Here is a 24120-nt window from a genome sequence, read left to right as displayed (position 1 = left end):
TGAAGACAACAGCATAGCTGTTGACGGTAACAGGTAGAGAAACCAATGGTAAGGCAGTTCAATGGTAAACCGCTAGAAGGGTCAGGCAGGCAGAGTTTGGTAACAGTAAGGCAGTCCAAAGGTAAAGCACTAGAATGGTCAGGCAGGCAGGGTTTGGCAATAGTAAGGCAATCCAAGGGTTCAAGGGATAAACAGGTAGAGTGGTCAGACAGTCAATGTTCAGCAACAGTATGGCAATCCAGTATTTTAGGGTTTAAGCAAGCAGAGTAGTCAGACAGGCAGAGTCCATTAACAGTGAGGCAATCCAGTACTTTAGGGGTTAAACAAGCAGAGTAGTCAGACAGGCAGAGTTCATTAACAGTGAGGCAATCCAGTACTTTAGGGTTTAAGCAAGCAGAGTAGTCAAACAGGCAGAGTTCGTTAACGATATAGCAATATATATACAGTAATATATCACACCCAGGAGCACACAAAGTAACATCTATACTTTGACAGAAAAACATAATTTATGTAAGAACTTACCTGATAAATTTATTTCTTTCATATTGGCAAGAGTCTATGAGCTAGTGACGTATGGGATATATATTCCTACCAGGAGGAGGCAAAGTTTCCCAAACCTCAAATGCCTATGAATACACCTCCCACCAAATTTGGGTAGGCAGGCAGTTATTCTGAAATGGTATGAAAGGGGCATAACACCGCATTTTTTTAACAATTGTACAAAGGGCAATAACGAAATTGTATCATATCACTTACCAAGAATATTTGAAATACTGTAAATATTGTATATCAAGCTTGATCTGCTATTGTGACTTGTTCCTTCCACTGTATGAACAGTATGGGTTATAGGGTAAAATCCTTATGTCCTACTAGTGAGGTAACCCATAGCATAATACATAAAGCTCCAGGACCAGAATCCAGTATGACAGTACTATAACCCGCGCAACTTTATTTCTTTAATAGGGTTAGCAAGAGGGCATTTGTGACAGGTAGTTGTTTACTGTCACAGTAATCATTTTTGAATCTACTGATTCACCACTTTAATAACCTAAAATGGTAATTTCTACCTCAATATTAAGCCCGCAAATTAAAATTATAAACAAAACAAAAATAAATGCAATACTTGTGCATATAACTATATTTACTGGTATATATTGCTCTTTAACAAAGGATAGGAAGGTGGGGAATTAATGAAAATGAGTATGTACCTACTAAATGTGATTTAAACACTGAGTCAATACCAAAAAGAATCTTCCATATCCATAAGTAAAAGGTTTTACACACAGCAGGTTTTTGTATATGAGACATATAAAATGGATGTTTGTTATTTGGAATATGCATATACTTTTTTCATAACCATGTCTATAAGATAACTTAACAACTAGCATAGCTAGCTATTGTTAGCATTAGCCCTTTTTACCTATCATATGTAAAGGAACTGAAGAGGTTAATTGTGGCAGGTAATAATTAACCAATGGGAGTCAGGTAGTTTCTATAAGAGATGGGGATTTATTCCTCAATTTTATCAGCTTTGACAAAGGTAGCAAGCCAAAACTCGTCAGATGTGTGCTGACTCCCTTTGTATCATGCATCCTATGTGAATAAGGACTTTTACTGATGTTGAAATAAAGTTTAAACTTTTTATCGGTGCTCCGCTTCAATCTTTTTTTTCTTGGATGCTATCAGAAACACATGAGACTATTCCAATATGATCTTGGAAATCACCCTTGGAAGAAAAAAACAGAGGCAGAAAGATGTAGTCAGGTTGCAAAACCAAGACACTGCTAATGCATCCACCATTCCTGCCTGAGGATTCCTGAACCTGAAAAGGTACCTGGGAAATTTAGAAAACACATCTGTATAGAGATACCACTCTCCCGGATGTAAAGACTGACGGCTGAGATAATTTACCTCCCAAATGTCTAAACCTGAGATAAAAATCGTAGAAATTAGACAGGAGATGAATTCCATCTAAGAACGTATTCAAGATACTTCTTAGTTGTAAGGAACTGCAAGTCCCCATTTGATTATTGACATATGCCACAGTTGTGATATTGTCTGTCTGAAAGCAAAATGAAAAGTTCTCTCCTAAAAGAGGCCAAGCCTGAAAGAGCTCTGAAAATAGCATGGAGTTCTAAAATATCGATTGGGAACCTTGCCTCTTGAAGTTTCCAAACCCCTTGTTCTGTCAGAGACCCTCAGACAGCTCCCCAACCTGTAAGCCTTGTATCCATTAAGAATACAGTCCAGGAAGGATGAACAAAAGGAGGCCCCCTGAATAAAACAATGATAGTCTAATCCCCAAAACAGAGAGAGTTGAGTGTTAGGATTTAAGAATATCAACTGTGATACCTGAAACAATCCCTGCACCATTGATTCAGTATGCAAAGCAAAAGAGGTCTCAGATGAAAAACAAGCAAAGGAAACCACGTCCGTGCTGCAGTTATGAGACCTAAAACTTCCATGCACATAGCCACTGAAAGGAATGTTCTGGACTGCAAGTTAGACAGGCTAACACCAATTACAATTGACTTTTGTCCAATAAAGACAAAGACATGAACACAGAATCCATCTAGAAACCCAAAAAGAGGTGACCCTTGTCTGTGGAATCACAAAACTCTTAGGTAAATTAAATCCTCTAACCATGTCTTGAAGAATCAAAACTAGTTCCAATAAAAGAAAAGATTAAGCTAATACCAAGATACCATCCAAATAAGGAAACATTACAATACCCGACTGTCTTATTACAGAAAGAAGGGCACCCAGAACCTTTGAAAAGTTTCATAAAGCTGTCGCTAGACCAAATCGAAAACCGAAAATTAGTAAGGCTTATCTAAAAAACAGAATCTCAGAATCCACAAGTGGTCTGAATGAAATAAAATATGAGGATAAACATCCTGTAAAATGGAGTGGACATGAAATGACCTTGCGGAACAAAAAGGCATAAAAGTCCTTATAATCACCAACTTGAAAGTTGAGTCTCTATCAAAACAATATAAAGTCTTCTGATCCAAGATTGGACTGAATAAACCTTTCTTCTTTGGGACAAAGAATAGAATTGAATAAAAACTAAATCCCTGTTCCTGCTAAAGAACTGGTATAATCACTCCTGAAAAAAATTCACAGAGTGTACTGAGAAAGAAAGATTTTTCCCATAGAAGGTCTCATTCTAAAAATCTATTCAAACCTTAAGAATAATAAAGATTTTGGACTGAGTTCATCCAAAAACAATCTAATCTGCCCCCCACCAGAAGGACTGGTTTAAGAACCACACCTTCATGCAGACTAATAACTAGTGATTATAAGATGTTTTTCTCCCAGACGGATACAAAAAAAAAATATTTTTCAGTGCTTACACTCAGAGTTAACCAAATTAACAGCTGATAAAACAGTTGTTTATTATTACCCAAATAAATGGTACACAATAAATTGATCTCAAAAGGCCGAAGGGCTGTATTAACCCTGCCGGGATATGAATCTATGACCCTTGGATCTAGAACAAGTGTTTGTAGTCAGGACATTCACCAAATGATCTACATCACCGGACTAAAAGTAGGGCACAAAAAACTCTAAACCTCCAAATAGTGGAGATAATAGAAATCAAACAAATTATTATCCTTACAAGCTAGAGATAATAAAAAATATTTGAAATCATAATAATAGATATAGTAAACAAAATAAAATGAATACATCAGAAGTAAATAAACAGAGTTATATACTTAAAAAATCTAAAAATGCTTATGCTAACTGTTCAACAAAAGGTTGAGGGAACAGCAATGCCAGCCACAGATAAAGCTGAGCTAAAAATATAAACAGTATGTGAATATGCTCTACTAAGGTTATATTCAAACTCTAAAGAATCCTAAAAATAAGTACCAATTTCCATAGAAATAGTTGTATAGTCCCAAAAGGGAATCAGGATAAACCATTCTTTAGAACATAATACAGATAGAATCTCGAATAGGAAAAAACCTCAGGAGCAAAATTTAAATCTTAAAATCCAGATTTTAAAATAACATACGGTGAGATTATGGGTCTCACCGTATGGATCAGCCAATAGAATGCAAGGTCAATTCTATTGGCTGACCCAATCAGCCAATCGGATTGAACTTCAATCCGATTGGCTGATAGCATCAACCAATCAGATTTTTCCTACCTTAATTCCGATTGGCTGATAGAATCCTATCAGCCAATCGGAATTCGAGGGACGCCATCTTGGATGACATCATTTAAAGGAACCGTCATTCATCGTTAGTTCGTCGGCCTAGAAGGATGTTCCGCGCCGGAGGTCTTCAAGATGGAGTCGTTCCTCGTCGGATGGATGAAGATAGAAGATGCCGCTTCGATGAAGCCTTCTCCTGGTCCAGATGTCCTCTTCTGCCCGGATAGGATGAAGACTTCTGCCGGTCCGGATGTCCTCTTCTGCCCCATCGGATGACCACTGGTGCCCGGCTGGGTGAAGACGGCTCAAGGTAGGGTGATCTTCAATGGGGTAGTGTTAGGTTTTATTAAGGGGGATTGGGTGGGTTTTAGAGTAGGGGTGTGTGGGTGGTGGGTTGTAATGTTGGGGGGGTATTGTATTCTTTTTTTTACAGGTAAAAGAGCTGATTACTTTGGGGCAATGCCCCGAAAAAGGCCCTTTTAAGGGCTATTTGTAATTTAGTATAGGGTAGGGCTTTTTATTATTTTGGGGGACTTTTTTATTTTATTATGGGGCTTAGATTAGGTGTAATTAGTTTAAACTTCTTTATTGTATTTAATTGTAGGTAGTTTAGGTAATTTATTTAATGATAGTGTAGTGTTAGGTGTAATTGTAACTTAGGTTAGGATTTATTTTACAGGTAATTTTGTACTTATTTTAGCTAGGTAGTTATTAAATAGTTAATAACTATTTAATAACTATTGTACCTAATTAAAATAAATACAAAGTTGCCAGTAAAATAAAAATAAATCATAAGATAGCTGCAATGTAATTATTAATTATATTGTAGCTATCTTATGGTTTATTTTACAGGTAAGTATTTAGTTTTAAATAGGAATAATTTATTTAATTGTAGTTATTTTATTTATATGTATTTAAATTATATTTAAATTAGGGGGGTGTTAGCGTTAGGGTTAGACTTAGGTTTAGGGGTTAAGAACTTTATTATAGTAGCGGCGACGTTGGTGGTGGCAGATTAGGGGTTAATAAATGTAAGTAGGTGTTGGCGATGTTAGTGCAGGCAGATTAGAGGTTAATAGAAATTAATTAGTGTTTGCGAGGCGGGAAGTGAGGCGGTTTAGGGTTTAATACATTTATTATAGTGGTAGCGATGTACGGTCGTCAGATTAGGGGTTAATAAGTGTAGTTAGGTTGAGGCAACATTGGGGGCGGCAGATTAGGGGTTAATAACTATAATGTAGGCGTCGGCGATGTTGGGGGCATAAGATTAGGGGTTCATAAGTATAATGTAGGTGGCAGCGGTGTCCGGAGCGGCAAATTAGGGGTTAATAGTATAATGCAGGTGGCGACGATGTCGGCGGTAGATTAGCGGTTAATAAGTGTAAGATTAGGGGTGTTTAGACTCGGGGTTCATGTTAGGGTGTTAGGTGTAGACTTAGAAAGTATTTTTCCATAGGAAACAATGGGGCTGCGTTAGAAGCTGGACGCTGCTTTTTTGCAGGTGCTAAGTTTTTTTCAGCCAGCTCAGCCCCATTGTTTCCTTTGGGGAAATCATGCACAAGCACGTTTTAGCCAGCTACCGCTACCGTAAGCAACGCTGGTATTACAGTGAGAAGTGGAGCTAAATTTGCTCAACGCTTACTTTTCTGAGGCTAACGCAGCCATTCAGAAAACTTGTAATACCAGCGTTGTTTAAAGTGAGCGCTGGAAAAAAAAGGCTTGTTAGCACCGCAAGGCTTTACCGACAAAACTCGTAATCTGGCAGATAGTTAATAGGAGGACTAGGCTCCTAAAAGCTAAAAATAACAAATTGTCCTTAACAAAGAACAAAGAGTGTTCAAATGAGAAATAAGGAGAATTTTTAACAAAACTGTCTCTGATACAGGATCCTTTGAACCAAAGAAACCCTTCATCAGTAGAATAAATTTAAGTATGCTGTCGTTGAGAACAAAATGAATTAAATCTTAACAATTTTGAAAAGACCTTGTAAGTTTATTTAAAGGCATAATAGCAGTCATAATCTTTTATGATAAAAGCAATAACATGTGATGTTTGCAGATGAAATCAAGTACATGAACTGAGTAAGTAAAAACAGTAAATGTCATTGTACATGTAGAAACATTATTAGCATAAAATATAATAAAACAATGCCACATAATTGAGATGAAGAAATAACAACAGCTTAATAATGAAAGGAACACACTTAGAATAGTGTTTCAGGGCATCATAGTTTCTACAGTAACATCAGAGTCAGGATCAGAATGAGACATCTCGCAAAATGTAACAGAAAAAGAAAAATAACATTAGGCAAAACATTCAATTTCCCCAATGTAACAGTTTCAGTAGATAGAAAAACAAAGATAGGATTATTATTTTTTTTAAATAAAAAAAATAATCAAAAAGCAGGCATAATAGCTTTCAAATTCATGAAAACAGCGAGCAATAGAGGGAGAGGAGTAAAATAAAAAAATTTGGCACCAAGAATGACACATTACGCAAAAGAAAGTTAAAAAATTTTCACGCATCGAAGTCTGGCCAAGCAGGGAGATGGCCGCACACTGAGAGGGCTCCAATCACCCATGTAGGCAAAAACAGCACAAATCCAGTTTTATTCCCCATAACCCTTTCCCAAAATAGGGGACACAGCGATTAACAACCAGAGTATAAGAATCGACAAGTTAAAGGCACCGGAGAGGTAATTTGCAGCAGTAGAGGAGTGCATTCATCTCCTCCATATACATCAGGCCTCACGTGGCAGCGGGACTACTTAATGAACGACAGAGGCGCATAACAGAGAAAACATCTGGAAACATAACGGATCTTACCAGCTCCTTTCCTAACCCGCCGACCTCCTCATCATGACCGCAAGGCTACTGAAGTGCGGGTAAGAACTAACTAAGAGGGAATCCTTAAAGAAGGAACACTTCTTGCGCGCTTTTTGCGCTGTGACACAGGGACATAAGTAGGAATACACAATTCCCCAAAAGGGTTTTTTTCGGCTAACACAAGCTGCATAGCTGGCTGAGGAGCCCTTGATACCGGTGCATAAAACACTTCAGTGACCCGGTGAGAACAGAGGCATAAAGGCAGAAACACTGAATAGCAAGCTCTAATACACACGTGGCTATCTGATCCATCTCACAAACAAAAGGGCAGACAAACTCTTCCTAAAAGCTCATATACAGACCCTCTATAAGCCTCTTTTTAATACATCATCCAGAAATATAACCATTAGCTACAGGACAGTACAGCCGTTTTCTCCTTAAAAGACACCTTACAAATAACACCAATCCTTGCCCCCTTAAACACCAGTGTTTAATGTAATGCCTTGTAAAAGGCAGAATAAATTAGGGAAAACTACTTCCTCCAATTCTCTCAGCCACTATCTAAAGCCATTAGAAAACAGGACAGAAAACTCTGTAGACAGCATGGCCAGCAAACAAGATGTCACTACAACTCAAGCCTCTCATAATGATGCATCACAGTCTCCTTTCATCACAAAAAATGACATACAACACCTTTCCTCAAAAGAGGATATCCAGGGAGTCTTGCAAGAAATGAGAAATCTTTTTGGGGATCTCAGAAAAGATTTAAGTGCTCTGGATCAAAGAGTAAGAACAGTGGAGGGACAACAAGGTTCCATTACAGAGAATATAAAGCACAACACTGAGGAGTTAAAAAGTCAAGCTGAACAAGTTTATTACCTAACTGATAAAATGGAGGACCTAGACAACCGTTGCAGACGCAACAATCTCAGATTTAGGGGCATATCAGAAACTGTACATCCTCCTGCAATAGAAGGATATCTCCAGGCCCTTTTTAGGGTGATAAAGGGTACTCCTACAGTTAATGAGGTTCCAATTGAAAGAGCCCACAGGGCATTTCGGACTAAGCCGCCGCCAAAAGCTCTGCCTAGAGACATTATAGTTAAATTTCTAAGTTTCAAGGACAAGGAGGAGATCCTTCGGAATGCCAGAACCAAACACCCTATTACGCATGTAGGGGAGGAAATACAGATTTTTACAGATCTATCTCCAGTCACACTACAGAAACATAGAGAACTATCCCACATAACTTCTCACCTTCGCAGGAACAAAGTACAGTACCGATGGGGTTTCCCGTCTCCATTATTGTTAATCATAACAATAGGACAGTCATCTACAGGCTAGGCACCGATCCTCAACTTTTCTACAAGGATTTGGCTCTGTCGGACAGTACAGAAAAAACTGTGCAGCCCCCGCCAAGGGGGGAGACAAGCAGACCTGCCGAGACCATGGATGACCACGACTCAGATGAGTAAACAAAAGTTTTGCTAGAGCAATTATATGAAGGACTATGTAAAAGGACACTATGAGACTATCCGTTAAAAGATTTGTAGTTTAGATGGGTTTGGGTTTGACTTTAAAGGGCCCATATCTTCTCATAGTCATAATGATAAAATAGAGAAATGTTTATACAAGATGATAGGTTGATAGCATTTTAATTGACCTGAATGTTAGGTTGTTCATATATTGTTTCTTTTATTAGAGAGTTACTTAGATAGAAAATGCTCACGATAATGTTTTATAGAAAGGTTCCTATATGATTGCACAATCAGTATATTCTACCTCACTGCTGAATGTCCCCTCCCCTCTTCCCCACTGCCTCTCCCCCCCATCCTAACCCCCCACCATCCCTCCCTCCTTCCCATCACTCCTCATTCAACGCTGGATTTGTATTATTTGTTAAATTAATGTTTGTTATTTGCCGTACAAGGGTCTACTACCCCTAATTGTTGCATTAGTATTATTTGCTACATTTGATACATTTTCTGTTCACTTACGTCTATATTTCTTGGATAGTGATATCTAGATATTAATATACCTTTGAAACAACTTGTAACTTAACCCACTCTTGGGCTATTCTTCATCTCACTTTTTCTAATATCCTTCTCCCCTTGATCTCTATCTACCTGAATATCCATTCCTTCCTCTTTTTTTTTTTTTTCTTCCCTTGATCCCTCCATCCTCTCCTTCCACATACCAAGATGCAACCCAAAATTAGTAAATTCCAGGATCACACACTACAAATCACTACAATTAACGCTAAAGGCTTAAATAACCCTGGTAAACGCTCCATAGCGTTTAGAGAACTAAATAAACTTAATAGCCACATCTTAATGTTCCAAGAAACACATTTTCAGAGGGGAAAAGAACCTAAATGGCATAATGCTCAATACCCCACAGCCTATTTCGCCTCTGGTTCTAACAAAAAAGCCGGAGTGGGCATACTGTTCCACAGATCCCTACCGGTGAATATACTCCACACGGAAAAAAACCCTGAGGGCAGATATCTCCTGCTTTCTGGTCTACTATATGGCCACCATATCACCTTAATCAATATATACGCCCCGAGTCAGACTCACACCGGGTTTTTAAAAAAAAATCTCTAACCTATATCTGGACCATGCCAAGGGAGTAGTATTCTTGGCGGGGGATTTTAATGTCTCTTTGGAGCCCCATTTGGACTCCTCCAGGGGGTCATCGAGTATTCTTCATAAGAAACTAAGAGCCATCAAAAATATCTTCCACAGCCTCAAACTTCACGACATTTGGAGGACTTTGCATCCCCTAGACCGAGATTATACATTTTACTCTAACCCTCATAACAGTTACACCAGAATTGACCATATATATACAGACACACAAGGATTATCTATCACAAATGATTGCGACATAGGAACCATAACATGGTCCGACCACGCCCCAGTCACCTGCAAGGTGATCTGGCCTGACGTCCCGATCTCCCACAAAATCTGGAGATTGGATGACTCCCTCCTAAACAACTCAAAACTGTTAGAGACAATTCAAAAACATATTGTCGAATATTTTGACTTGAATACACACACTACTTCCTCCCAACAGGTAGAGTGGGAAGCCCATAAAACTGTACTCAGAGGGATAATAATAAAGCACAAATCCAAACTAAACAGACTATCACAAGAAAAACACACTGAACTCTTACAAAAAGTTAGCTCCTTAGAGTCAGCTCACAAACTAAACCCAGCCAACAATAAAATCCTAACAGAACTCTCTGACACAAGGGTAGCATTGAAGCAACACTTGACTGAAATACATCAAAGGACAGCAATATTTCTTAAACAGTATTATTTTGAAGGGGGAAACAAACCAGGTAAGATTTTAGCCAGAACCTTGAGGAGGAAACAATTAAATACCTATATCCACACGCTAGAGACACCAGATGGTAAAATAGTAAAAGATAGCTCTTCAATTGCACATACCTTCAGGAACTATTATAGTAAATTATACAACTTAAAAGACAACAGGACACAGGAAGATGAATTACTTGAAGAAAACTTAAACCAATACTTTAAAGACTTAGAGCTCCCTAAAATAGCCTCAGACACAGTCAACTCATTATCAGCTAATATAACCATAGAGGAACTGCAACAAGCCATTAAAGACACGCCGTCAGGGAAAAGCCCCGGCCCAGATGGTTTTACACCAACATATTACAAAAAATGTGGGGAAGTCTTAGCCCCTCATATGTTACAATTATTTAATAAACTTAGAGAAGAACCAAGATTAGCTAGGAATTAACGGTTCTTACCAAACCAGGACGACCAGCAACATGCCCAGGAAACTTTAGACCTATCTCTCTGATCAATACAGACATGAAAATATTGGCAAAGATTCTAGCGAATAGGTTGAACAGAACATTACCCAACTTAATTGCAAACGACCAGGTGGGGTTTGTCCCAGGGAGAGAGGCGAGGGACAATATAACTAAAGTCATTCAGTTAATAAATCACGCAAAAGTAGCAGGGATCCCTATGGTATTATTCTCGACAGACGCAGAGAAGGCCTTTGACAGGGTGGGGTGGCCTTTTCTGCAAAGAGCGATGAAAGAAATGGGAATTCCAAAGGCTTTTCTCAACATGACAATGGCGCTTTATTCCACCCCAAATGCGAGGGTCCGGGTCAATGGGACGCTCTCCAATTCATTCAGCATTAGTAATGGGACGAGGCAGGGATGCCCACTCTCACCATTACTGTTCGCCATATCTATTGAGGTGTTAGCACATAAGATTCGATTAAATGATAAAATTAAAGGCATTGTGGTAGGAGATAAGGAACATAAGCAATCGCTATATGCAGACGATGTCCTTTTCACATTAACCGAAGCAGAATCCTCAATACCCGAGCTATTGAAAGAACTAGATTCGTATGGGGCAGTCTCTAATTTCCTCCTAAATTTAAATAAGTCTGAATTAATGAACATCAACACACAGGCCCAACATATACACCACTTGAAGGAGAAATATCATGTACAGATAGCACACCATAAACTGAAATATCTAGGAGTATTCCTGACCCCCTGTATACAAAACCTTTTCAGATATAATTACATCCCCTTAAAAAACAACATTGTCAGGGACCTATCTAGTTGGAAAAATAAACCCTGTCATGGCTGGGGAGGATAGGCGTATTCAAAATGAATATCCTCCCTAGAATCCTATATGTTCTTCAGGCCCTCCCAATCCCTCTACAAAGAGGTTATATGAAGGAAATACAAGCTATAATAGAACAGTATATATGGGCAAACATTAGACCCAGGGTTCCAAAAAAGACCATGTACATGCCAAGAGATAGGGGAGGATTAGGCCTGCCAAATCTAGAAGCGTATAGGAAAGCAATACTACTACAACGAATAATCGAGTGGTCCCACAATAGAACAGATAAAGCTTGGCTACAACTAGATATACAAATATTCTCAATAAATAACATGGGCACACTAGCATGTACCTCCCCTTTACATAGACCAAAGCTGGTAAACAAATACACCATAACAAAGGAAATTCTCACTGAATGGGATAAAACACTAGCCACAAGCACCCATATCTCATCCAGACACTCTCCCCTCACACCGATCATAGAAAACGTGGAGCTCCCGTTCCATGGCATAGGCTTCCGTAATAAACCACCGTACAGCCTTAAAACAGGATCCATGCAATTCCTTAAGGAACACAACAAGATTAAAACCCATGCCCAAATAGCTGAGGAGCATGGAGAGATTTTCTCTTCATGGCTAAATTTCCATCAGTTACTTCACTTCATATCCCATCACAAATACCGGAACGAACTAGGCCGAGAAATGACTCCATTTGAAAAACTATGCATTCTCTTGAATAGACCGAGACACCTCATATCACTAGTATATAAAATAACCTCCACTACAGACCAGACTACTCTGCCTTCTTACACGATGGGTTGGCATAAAGAATTATCCCAGGACATCGATCCTGACTCATGGGCTAGGGTTTTTGAGCTAACAAAACGCTCATCGGTGTCTTCCACTATTCAGGAAATTCATATAAAGTTACTGAGTCGATGGTACCTTACCCCATCTAGACGCCACAAAATGTTTCCATCCCTAAGTAGCACCTGCTGGAGGGGCTGTGGAGAAGAGGGCACACTGACACATGTTTGGTGGTCCTGCCCCAGACTGCAAACTTTCTGGGAGAATGTTTTTCTCATTATGTCACAAATACTGAACACACACATACCGAATACACTAGAAAGCATCTTGTTTTGCTCGCTACCCAAAATTGCCGAACCAGCAAAGCTTGCACTTCTGTCGATAATGATCACAGGAGCAAAAAAACTCATTCCCAGGAGGTGGAAGACGCAGAGCGTTCCATCCGTTGAGGAGTGGAGGAGACAAGTACTGGAACTCATCACGCTAGAAAGATACCATTATCTTAAAATAGATAAACTTGATACCCATGAGATGATCCTGGCAGTCTGGAATGGCACCATATAAGATTCCCTCTCCCCACCGTCCCCCTTTCATTCCTCTCCCCCCCCCCCCCCGTTTTTTTTTTTTTTCCTCTCTCTCTTTATTCTTTCTTCTCACTCTTAGAGAATCTTCTTACACATGCCTCATTTGGAATGAGGTTACTTTAGATGTAGTTATGATACTCCAACTACAAGGAACAGAACACATATCTCATATGCAAGAACTCTTTGGAAAACTGAAAATGAAAAAAGAGCTAAACGCACATATGATCACTATGTAAATTTTATATTTGTTATGGAATGTTTTTGATTACAGAAATTGTATGTTTGACTTATTTTCAATAAAGCTCTTTGAAAAAAAAAAAAAATTTTTGACGCAAAACCAACACCAGAAAATGACACAACTTGCGTCATAACAAACGCGATTTTGCGCCAAAACAACTAGCGTCAAAAAAGACGCAGGAAATTACAAAATTTGCGCCATCAACTTCGCACCCAAAAAATTTTGCGCCAAGAATGACGCAATAAAAAACAGCATTTTGCGTTCTCGCGAGCCTAGATTTGCCCGCGAAAAAAAATGAAAAACAAGTCAAATTAGAAAAAGACTGAACCCCAGGTAAGAAATTTTTTAAAATAAACTTCCCAACATGATTCCTATATTGAAACTGTTTAGACTGCAAAGGGAAATATACATAGACCTGACTCATGGCAACTATAAGTAAAATACATATATTTAAAACTTTATATTAATACATAAAGCGCCAAACCATAGCGGAGAGTGTCTTAAACAATGATACATACTTACTGAAAGACACCCATCCACATATAGCAAATAGCCAAACCAGTACTGAAAACTATCAGCAGAGGTAATGGTATATAAGAGTATATCATCAATCTGAAAAGGGAGGTAGGAGATGAATCCCTACGACCGATAACAGAGAACCCTTGAAAAGATTTCCTTTGAGAGAAACCACAAAATCAATAGGCGATACTTTCTTCACATCCCTCTGACAAACACTGTACTCTGAGAGGAATTGGGCTTCAGAATGCTTAGAAGCGCTTATCATAGAAGAAATCTTAAAAATCAAGCACAAACTTACTTCACCACCTCCATAGGAGGCAAAGTTTGTAAAACTGAGTTGTGGGTGTGGTGGGAGGTGTATTTATAGGCATTTGAGGTTTGGGAAACTTTGCCCCCTCCTGGTAGAAATGTATATGTCATACGTCACTAGCTCATGGACTCTTGCCAAGTACATGAAAGAAATGTAAGTAACTAAGGTACTTACATAGGTGTAGATTTGTGCCAAGGAGAGGACCAGCCAGCTTCAGAGAGAGTAGCATGCAGCGATGACGTCAGAGCTGCACACAACAGGAGCCAACACAGCCCCTGACAACGAACAGGGTAGCAGACACCGCGGCATGACATTTACCAAACTAAATATTCAAATTTTCTCTCATACCCTATGCTTCTGATTTCATCCATAGTCCTCACACTACATGCCACCTGCCAGAGAATGAGAAGAGAAATTCATAGAAAGTCAAATTGTTTAATTTATTTACACAAACTCCTTCACACTGTTCTTCATACACACACACACACACATGGAGTTAATTTTTGATACTTTTGAATTATTAGAACCTTTGTATTACAATCATACTGTTGAAAAAGTATCTGATTTTTTTAAATTGTATTTATATTTATATGTGAACATTAAGTAATACTTTGGGTGTATCAGTTAGAGATTAAAACATTATCATTATTGTAGGGCATGTTACCCCTTTTCTGCCAGTAACACCTACAGAATATAGATATTAACTCACCAGCTTGCAGTAACACACACAACAATGATGTCAGTCCTAATCTGCAGTGAACACAGGAAGCAGTGATATTAACCAATTAGCTGCCACTTACACACAAAGAGCAGTATTATCAACCTCCAAGATGCCTGTAACACACATAGAACAATGGTATTAAATCCTGAGTTGTCTCAAATACACAAAGAGTAGTGATATTAACTCCAAGCTGTTAGAAAACCACACAACACATATTAACCGCTGAGCTGTCAAGAACATATAAAGAGTGCAGTGTTATTAACTACTGAGCATCCAAGAACAAAGAGAAAGCAATGGTGGTAACCACTAGAACCACAGAAAACTGCTTAAACTCCTGCATATGTACACACTATCCCTCTCCTTATCTTAGTCCTTGTTGGTAGTTCCATGGTGAGATATGAGCCATAGGGTCTGATGACTTCCATAATGTTCTTTGCTCAGATGGGATGATCCTCCAGCACTGAGAGATCTCGCACAAGATTCTAGACAAACAAATTTTGCTATACTTTTCTAAAGGCTGTTATCTGTATTTCTGTATGTGAAGGAGAGACAAGCCCAGTGCAATGTAGCACTGCATGACATGAGGGTTTTGTTATATTTACAGTTAGTATTTTATATTACTTTACAGTAAACTTCAGATTGGGTCCTTTCAGTTTTATTACATTTAATCTTTGCACTCTCTCTTTTGTATTTTAATGCATTTAGATTTAGATATAGCAGTGATTTTACAAATTCTGATTATGCTTTGAAAGTTTAATGTACAAATTTAACAAATTAGGATCATACTTTGTATATTTCTGTGTATCGTTTACAAATTACATTGCAGTTTGTATTTGCTCTATTGTAAAATAACATTGACAGCTTCAGAAAGTGTGAAGATGGAGTATACATGGGAGTTCCCAGTGTATATCTGAAGATCTCTCACTATTCTCATGAATGCTGTAAGCATTTTACACAAGCTGGTCTCTCTGAATTATGTTGCCAGCTAAATGCAGGTGACGTTTGCTTAAAATTCACAATATACTTCTTTAACTGACAGAAAAGTAATATATTCTAAACTAGAGGCAGAGTAGTTGGAGTAAAAATATTTCAGATTGATTTGTGTTTGCTGCAAACTGAGCTTTTATATCAGTCCTAGGTGTTCTCCTTTTAACTTCAATCTCCCCTTGAAATTTTGTATTCCAGAAATTCTTATTACTTTCTATGGAAGGCATCTCTCATCTCTCTGGGGATTCTAGGTTCCACCCTTTTTCTTATAGAAGTCAGTGAGTTCAGCCCCTTTGAAGTCTGCACTATAATTTATCTTTAAACTAGAGAATCTTTGCATATCATGTCCATAGAAAGTAATGAAGCTCACTGGGAAACTGAATCTGTCATTTTTATTTTAAATAGAAGAAATACAAAGTGCGTTATTTTATAAAGGAGATACCTATATATATATATATATATATATATATATATATATATATATATATATATATATATATATATATATAGTATGATCATAATTTGTTAAAGTTACACAAACTATCAAAGCATAATCAGATTTGTAAAATCACAATCTTAAATACACTGCTGTATACTGAATCTATATATATTAAAAATACAAAACAGAAAGTTCAAATGTAATAAAACTTGATCTGAAGTGTAAAGTAATATAAAATACAAAGCACAAGGTATAAATGCAGCAGGACCTAGTAAATACAAAATAGAAAGTTAATTAGAAAATGCTTTAAACCTGAACATAATATAAACTGATACTAAATAGCAAAACACTCCCCCATTTTCTCAAGATGAAAAATGTAATAACTACTTAAAGCAGCTGAAAATAAATTTTAAACACACAAGAGGCTGATAAACATCCCAAAGTAAAAGATGTGAATGTCCAAATGCAGGAAAAGAAGGTAATAAATAAAAATAAAATGTCAAATACACTAAGTACATTTTCAACTATAAAAAACCCCATCTTTACTTGAAATAAATAGCATACATGAGAAGTCTATAAAATGATAATGTTTGTTATCTCATTAAAGTTAATTTTATATATTTATCCCTCTGAGAGAAGTGGGTAAACGTTAAAATATATAAAATTGAACAAGATTAAACTTGATAGACTACTTTAGTGGCCTCCAACTATCAAAGATCATTGGCGTAAAATGTGTGCAGTCAAGAACATTAAAAAATACTCCCATTTATCAAGTGTTAGCAGATATGGTGAAGATATCCTTAGTTATACACATTCGATTAAGCTGGTATGTGGCTTTATCTATAATCGGTGAAGAAATTACCCCCTCAGATTTTCCATGAGAAATGCATTTAAAGTGATGGCAAATGTTCCCCTTTTTAAAAACAGATCGGGAATCTTAGTGATATTTTAGATGGAGTTTAATTCATCTGTTGTAACAAAGATGAGGTATAACTTATTTTTTAATATAGATATGAAATTGAAATACCCAACGCTTCGCCATCCACTTCAAAAGTACATTTTTATGTGAGCTAAAGGTTTGAATTGTTCTCCAATCAACACTCTCCCCATATGGCACTTTTGTTGCAGCTAGAGCACTGATTGGAGAACAATTCAAACCTTTAGCTCATAGAAAAATGGACTTTTGAAGTGGGCAGCGGAGTGTGGGGAATTTTAATTTCATATCTTTTATCATATCTATATTAAAAAAAGTTAGTTAAATTAAACTCCATCTAAAATATCACTAACAGTCCGGATCTATTTTTAAAAATTGGAGACTTTACCATCACTTTAATGGGGGTTTTTTGTGGAGTTTTTACATACGATGCCATTCCAAATTCTACAATAACCAATTGTTCTTCTGCTCCTCGAATGTTTTCAGGCCTTGAAAACATCCCTATAATTTGCATAAGTAAACTTGACAACAATATTCCAGTCAATAAGAAAACATTTTACATCAGCTTCTGTTTTTGAACAGATATATGCCATTAAGGAGAACACACAAATTACAGCCCTATCATAGAGTAATTTAAAAAAATATATATTTGTGTGTTACTGGCAACCAAGAAAGGTAAATCAAATCTCTAAAGCATGTGTAAAATTGGTACAATGGGTTGAATAATTGTTTTTTGGTTGCAACTGTCAGTTAAAGAATACTGATGAATCAATTATATATGTGTTTTACTGGCACAAAGGGGTTGACACATTGCTCTGTTTGTCTTACTTGTAGCTAAGGGGGTAAAATTACTGATAATAGTCTTACTGGCAGAAAAGGTTATTTATTGCTCTATTTATGTTACATGTAGTTAAATGAACACAACATAATCCCATTAAAAAAAAAAGAATTAAGGAAAATAAAAAACAACAACATACATTCTTTATTTATTTTACCTGTTTTGCTGTTCAATGCCTTTTTGAACTGTGCCTATTCAAATTGTTCCAGAGAGCCTTGATTGCCTCCATCATACTTCCAGTTGATTGAATACTCCATACAGTGGCTGCATAGATCAGAGCACACACCCCTTTACATCTGCCCTTTATAGGCCACAGCAAAGGAAACCAGGAACATTAATTCCAGCAGGCTTTTCAAGGGATGTTTCACTGAACTAACTGATCTGCAAAACCTTATGAATTGTGATAACAAAATGACATTCAAATAGTTGTTTTGTATATAGATCTCATACAATGCAGTTTGTTATTGATATAAGAAATACATATTTAACAACCTTTTAAGGTGGTAAAGTAACTGGTCTGTGTGTTATTGTCACAAAGGAATTAAAGTTATTGCTCTGTGTAAATAGCATCTATGTGGGGGGGGTACATTATAAAGGTGTGTTATTAACAAAAAGAGTCTTATCATTGATCTGTGTGGAAGCTAAGAGCAGGAGTAAATTACTTATCTAGGTATATTTCTCTTCATAAAAGCGTTTAATCACTGGTCTATCTATTTTACTGATCTGTATATTGTTACTGGCAGCTAAGTGAAAAAACAACAACTGGTCTATATATTATTACTGGCAGCTAAGAGGGTACTGAAAGCCTAAGGGGGGGGGAAGATATCACTGATATTGTGTATTAAATTACTGTTCAGCTGGTAATGTGGGATTTTGGGGAGGGGGCATTGAAAGTGCCTACCTGAAGAAGATTTTGCATCCTACGAATGCCCTTTGCAAAATATGTAAGCTGCAGAGAAAGAATGTGCTAACCAAATCTTTTACATTACAATACAAATATTTTATATTTATATTTTCATACAGTCTATCATAGGACTGTATGACATGTCTATCTATCTATCTATCTATCTATCTATCTATCTATCTATCTATCTATCTATCTATATGCCTGTCTGTCTGTCTATCTATCTGTCATCTGTCATCTGTCTGTCTTTCATCTATCTACACTAGTGGATACATTGTGGAAACCTTTTTGAAAATTTGTATTTCTGATGTTTGATGGTTTTTAGAATAATACTATAAAATTATGTATCATTAGAAAGATAATTTAATGCAGAATGTAATGCAACATACTTTATTTTAAAAATTGCATTTTAAAAGAAGTTATACCCAGAAATCTATGAGCATAGTAAATCATGGAAAAGCGTATTTTATAACTTCTCAACATTTCTGTTAGTACTGAGTCTGGAAAACTTTTGCCACAATTACAGCCTTACAAAGGCGTCCCATGGTGTGAATTAAAGGGACATGAAACCCAAACGTGTAATTTCTCGATTCAGATAGAGCATACAATTTAAAACAACTTTCCAATTTATTTCTATTATTTAATTGGCTTGCTTCTCTTGTTATCCTTTGCTGAAAAGTTTATCTAGGCAAGCTCAGGAGCAGCAAAGAACCTAGGTTCTAGCTGCTGATTGGTGGCTGAATATATATACAGATTGTCATTGGCTCACCAATGTGTTCAGTTAGAAACTAGTAGTGCATTGCTGCTCTTTCAACAAAACATTTTATAATAGATGTAAACTGGAAAGTTGTTTAAAATTGCATGTTCTACCTAAATCATGAAACAAAATGTTGGGGTTTCATGTCCCTTTAAGTGTTTTAGTTCATCAGGGGTTAACATGTAAAACCAAGATGTATGATTACTTCAATCAATTGTCTTATATTCATTGGTTGCTTCTGACTAACAGGTTTCTTTAATCGGCTCCACAGCTTTACTATTGTATTCAGGTCAGGGATCTTACCTGGCCATTCTAGCAGTTTAATAAGATTTTCTCGACACACTTTTTGCACACAGCAGCAACATGACAAGGAGATGAATCCTGTTGAAATAAATAGTCTTCGTTACCCTGGAAAAGATCAGAAAGTATATCACAGATATATTTTTTGCCATTTACAGTACATTTATAACACAAACTCTGCCCACACATTTTGCTGTCATACAACACTAACTGGATGCTTCATGGTAGCTGTAATGCATTCAGCCAGCAAATCTTCTCCAATTCTTCTTTTATATACAAATATTGATATTCTGGTCTCATCACTCCATTTGACTCTGCCCCATTCTTCTTTAGACCAATTAACATGGTTTGAAACCCATTCTAATCTCTCTCTCCTTTATTTGGGAGAAAGAAATTGCTTTTTCTTTGGAATTCTAGAATTTAAACCAAAGTTTTTGAGTCTGTGTCAAACAGTCATAGTACTCATCTTCAAACCACATTGATACAATTCATAAACTCTTGCATAGCTTAGAAATACCTCCTTAGTTAGATTTCCACCTCTTTTTCTTATGATTTCCTCATAAATGTAACCTTCCTTAAGCAAAGTTATTATTTTACATCACTTTCTAGGTGACCAGTCAATTCTTTTCACTCTGTCATCTTACTAAGTTACAACCCCAATTCCAAAAAAGTTGGGAAAATGTGGAAAATGCAAAAAAACAAAACAAAAAGAGTAATTTCAAAGTTCAATTCACCCTGTACTATATTGAAAACACATTAACACATTATTTGAGAATTTAATGTATTTTTTCAAATCTACACTCATTTCAAATCTACACTCATTTCAAATCTGATGACTGCATCTCAATCCATAAAAGTTGGGACAGTCGACTGTTTACCACTGTGTAGCATCACCTTTTCTTTTAATAACACTTATTAAGTGTTTGGGCACTGAAGACACCAGTTTGTTAAGTTTAGCAAGAGGAATTTCCCACAATTCCTCAATTATGCATGCCTTCAGCTGTGCAACTGTACGGGACCTTCCTTGCCTTATTTTGTGCTTCATAATATGCAACACATTCTCAAATCAGAGACTGCAGGTAGATTCCTTGAATCTTTTAATTACATTGTGCACTGTAGAAGGTGAAATGCACAAAATCCTACAATTTGTCTTTGGGGAATGTTGTTCTTAAAGTGTTTGATTATTCGCTGATGCATCTGTTGGAAGATTGGCGAGTCTCGACCCATCCTTGCTCTTGAAGGACTAGGCCTTTTTTGGAGGCTCCTTATATACTATGATTACACGATTTCCTCACCTGTTTGACATCACCTTCTTATTTCAACTTGTCACATCGCTATTAGTCCTAAATTGCCACCTGTCCCAACTTTTTAGGAACCTGTTGCAGTTATCAGATTTGAAATGAGTGTCCCAACTTTTTCGGAATTGGGGTTGTACACTGGAATAGAAAAATGTGTGACCAACAAATCAGTAAACAACCCCCCCCCAAAAAAAAACCAGTGGCCAGTTTAATGACACGCAACTGAATATGAGTCCTATTATTAGCTCTAATGCATAGAATTGAGAGCTGATTCATACTAACACCTTATTGGTTTCATGCTGTATCATAATAATACTGATTGCCTCTCAGAAAAATCAGTCTCATTTGTCATTTTTTTGTTAAGGAAATTCCCTTCAAGTTCCTTCTTGGGTTATTCAGCTAAAACTTTTGATAAAATAAAGATAATTCAACACAATTTTGCATTCTTATGATATATAATTTTATGGCATTATTCTAAAAAAGACTGATGTCCATTAAACCTCAGAAATACCATTTTTTCAAAAGGTTTCCATAATTGTGGCCACTAGTTTATCTATCAAATCTGGCCTGTCTGTCTATCATCTATTTATCTATCGATCTATCTATATATTAATTACCTATCATCTATCCATCTAAATTTCCCAACCATCCCACATTTAGGGCATGGTTGGTAACCCTATCGGCTGTTACTCCTGTAGGTTTATAAATATACAAGTTTTACAGAGGAACACCTTACCATGCCCTAATCTGCCTTTACTATTCCTACATAATTCTAAACTCTACCCATATTCTGCCCTCATGTTCCTTCTGGGTTCACCCCTTACCTGATGTGACTCCACTTTTGGGTTGCCATGGCTTCCCCCCCAGATCTCCCTGATGTAGCCAGAGCTTACACACAAAACTGCAACATAAAGAGACCACTTATAGCACTCCTAGGTCTGTAAATGAATTAAATCTAACTGGATGATACAAATTATTCCCTAAGGAATAAGTGGAACGGGAGAAAACAGATTACAATTAAAATATAACTTTTATTGGGTTTACGTTAAAAGTAGGAATACACTTAAAATCACTCTTAAGCACCGATTTTCCTGATGTCAGCAAATTAGTATAAGTCAAGGTTATTGCTCCTAGTACTTAGGTGTTGATTGTGGGCTGGAATAGGTGCTGCTATATACTTGTATCAGGAGACCAGATATACCAATTTATTGAAGTCCAAAGTTACTAATTCTTATGTGAGAATTAAGTATATGATATATTCTTTATATCTCAATAGTGATATATCTTAGCGTAGCCTGATTTAGATTAAATACTGGATATATAATTTTTAATATTTCTGCTTGTTGCCAAGGTGGAATTATATATACCCAATTGATTATTTGGATTCTGAATAGAATCTCTTGACTCCGCTTTAGAGTATTAGCAGTTGCCTACCTCCGGATTGAAGAGTAGGTTGTTCCCTCCATTATAACAAAAGCTAACCTTCATATATGTTTTTAAATTGTATTTGAATAATTGAGCTACAATTTTATCTTTATTGAGACAATGTATATTGTTGTTGTACTTAATAGACTTATGTGTATTGGTTTCTCTGCGATTGTGAATAACATTCGTTGCTGTTTGGTGTGCTTAAACAATATTTTCAAAGATTATATTCTTTAATCTTTGCACTTGAACTGTATGTGCTTCCGACTTGTGAATCATACACAGTTTGTATATTATGAATTCACAAGTCGGAAGCACATACAGTTCAAGTGCAAAGATTAAAGAATATAATCTTTGAAATTATTGTTTAAGCACACCAAACAGCAACGAATGTTATTCACAATCGCAGAGAAACCAATACACATAAGTCTATTAAGTACAACAACAATATACATTGTCTCAATAAAGATAAAATTGTAGCTCAATTATTCAAATACAATTTAAAAACATATATGAAGGTTAGCTTTTGTTATAATGGAGGGAACAACCTACTCTTCAATCCGGAGGTAGGCAACTGCTAATACTCTAAAGCGGAGTCAAGAGATTCTATTCAGAATCCAAATAATCAATTGGGTATATATAATTCCACCTTGGCAACAAGCAGAAATATTAAAAATTATATATCCAGTATTTAATCTAAATCAGGCTACGCTAAGATATATCACTATTGAGATATAAAGAATATATCATATACTTAATTCTCACATAAGAATTAGTAACTTTGGACTTCAATAAATTGGTATATCTGGTCTCCTGATACAAGTATATAGCAGCACCTATTCCAGCCCACAATCAACACCTAAGTACTAGGAGCAATAACCTTGACTTATACTAATTTGCTGACATCAGGAAAATCGGTGCTTAAGAGTGATTTTAAGTGTATTCCTACTTTTAACGTAAACCCAATAAAAGTTATATTTTAATTGTAATCTGTTTTCTCCCGTTCCACTTATTCCTTAGGGAATAATTTGTATCATCCAGTTAGATTTAATTCATTTACAGACCTAGGAGTGCTATAAGTGTATACTTTCTCTTTCTTTGCTAAATACGGTTTTATACACAGCACCCACATCCTGACAAATTATTAAATAAGTGTAGGAATAAGGTCATATACGCTAGTAGTGCCATTGGTTTCCTTTCAAATCTCGATAATTCCAATACCTGATTCTCAGGCCTCTTACCAATAGAGCACACACACTATTTAATCTAACTTACCATCATGTCTTCAAAATGGGAGCAAGACAGACAATCTAGACAAAGAAAAAGAGAAACAGACCTTAATGATGTATTCAAAAATCCACCCACTAATGCCTCAAATATACAAGATAAAATGAACTCAACCCTCAGGGAAGTACACAAATTAATGTTTAAACAAGATAAGTTAT

This window comes from Bombina bombina, chromosome 1, assembly GCF_027579735.1.
Source record: "Bombina bombina isolate aBomBom1 chromosome 1, aBomBom1.pri, whole genome shotgun sequence".
In the NCBI taxonomy this organism is placed as follows: domain Eukaryota; kingdom Metazoa; phylum Chordata; class Amphibia; order Anura; family Bombinatoridae; genus Bombina; species Bombina bombina.
The sequence above is the reverse complement of the archived record's forward strand: the minus strand, read 5'-3'. Positions refer to the sequence as shown.